The sequence below is a fragment of the Myotis brandtii genome, unplaced genomic scaffold, assembly GCF_000412655.1.
Source record: "Myotis brandtii unplaced genomic scaffold, ASM41265v1 scaffold329, whole genome shotgun sequence".
In the NCBI taxonomy this organism is placed as follows: domain Eukaryota; kingdom Metazoa; phylum Chordata; class Mammalia; order Chiroptera; family Vespertilionidae; genus Myotis; species Myotis brandtii.
In genome coordinates, this window is record NW_005362676.1 from 920,686 (window position 1) to 922,427 (window position 1,742).

At 51.8% G+C, this 1,742-nt stretch overlaps 1 protein-coding gene across 1 annotated transcript in view; it reads right to left on the reverse strand.

Annotated features, from left to right (window-relative positions):
- The window catches only part of CHSY1 (chondroitin sulfate synthase 1), a gene marked incomplete at its 5' end in the record, with an annotated part of 32,019 nt that overhangs the window by 2,800 nt on the left and 27,477 nt on the right, over window positions 1-1,742 (reverse strand). The window lies entirely within an intron of this gene.

The window sequence follows — 1,742 nt, forward strand, 5'->3', positions numbered from 1 at the left end:
AGGAGGTCACGGGTTCAATTCCCAGTCAAGGGCACATGCCTAGGTTGCAGGCTCGATCCCCAGCTTGGGGTGTGCAGGAGGCAGCGATCAATGATTCTCTCTCATCATTGATGTTCCTACCTCTCTCTCCCTCTTTGAAATCAATATATTAAAAAAAAAAAAATACCCAGGCCAAGACCACAGGCATAAACTGGGTCTGTCCCCGGCTCCCAGGACAAGGGGTCCCCCCTATTAGGTCTCTTCTAATTCGCCTTCTATGGGCGCTGCCAATTGTCGTCCAATACGTTCAAGGGGTAGCTGCTTTGTATTGCAAAGACTCCATTGAGAAAGAGCCACATTCTTTATGGGAATTAAGCTGGGTCTCCCACGGTAAAGAGACCGTGCGTATGCGTCTTGAATGGTTGGTGTCCAATCCTGGAATCTAAATACCTTTTAGGAAAAGTCTGATCCATTTCAAAATAACTGGGGGTGAGCCCTGACCGGTTTGGCTCAGTGGATAGAGCGTCGGCCTGCGGACTGAGGGGTCCCAGGTTCGATTCCGGTCAAGGGCATGTACCTCGGTTGCAGGCACATCCCCAGTGGAGGGTGTGCAGGAGGCAGCTGATCGATGTTTCTCTCTCATCGATGTTTCTAGCTCTCTATCCCTCTCCCTTCCTCTCTGTAAAAAATCAATAAAATACATTAAAAAAAAAGAGTGTGCAGGGGACCGTTTGTGGTTGGGCAGGTGAACAGCGCCCGTGGGAGCAGAGGCCTGTGGGCAGCCGGAAACCGTATCTAAACCCCATCTGTGCTCTTTACTAACTCGAGTCCTGGGTGGTGGTGGTGGGGGTGGGGGTCACTTCCGCTTTTCGGACATCGCCGGCTTTTTTTTTCTCATAGATAAGCGAAGGTGGTCACATCGGAAGAATGAATGCATGCAGACCTATCTTTATTTTGTTTTTTTTATAAATATCTTTTTATTGATTTTTGAAAGGAAGGGAGAGGGAGAAACATCCATGATGAGAGAGAATCATGGATCGGCTGCCTCCTGCACGCCCCCCACTGGGGATCGAGCCCCCAACCTGGGCATGTGCCCTGACCGGGAATCGAACCCTGACCTCCTGGTTCCTAGGACGATACTCAACCCCTGAGCCACACCTGTTCAGGGCACAGGCCCAAGTTGCTGGCAGGATCCCCAATAGGGGGCATGCAGGAGGCAGCCGATCCATGATTCTTTCTCATCACAGATGTTTCTCTCTCTCTCTCTCCCTCTCAACTTCCTCTCTCCGAAATCAATAAAATATAAAAAAATATATTAAAAGCTAGAAACCATGACCCCACCTTTCTGGACAAGCGAGTGCAGCCCGCGGAAGCAGGTTCCAGCCGGAAGCATCGGAGCCGGTGAGGGAGCGGGCAAGCGCCCTGTGCCCTGTGGCACCGCAGCCCCAACGATACTCAACCCCTGAGCCACACCTGTTCAGGGCACAGGCCCAAGTTGCTGGCAGGATCCCCAATAGGGGGCATGCAGGAGGCAGCCGATCCATGATTCTTTCTCATCACAGATGTTTCTCTCTCTCTCTCTCCCTCTCAACTTCCTCTCTCCGAAATCAATAAAATATAAAAAAATATATTAAAAGCTAGAAACCATGACCCCACCTTTCTGGACAAGCGAGTGCAGCCCGCGGAAGCAGGTTCCAGCCGGAAGCATCGGAGCCGGTGAGGGAGCGGGCAAGCGCCCTGTGCCCTGTGGCACCGCAGCCCCA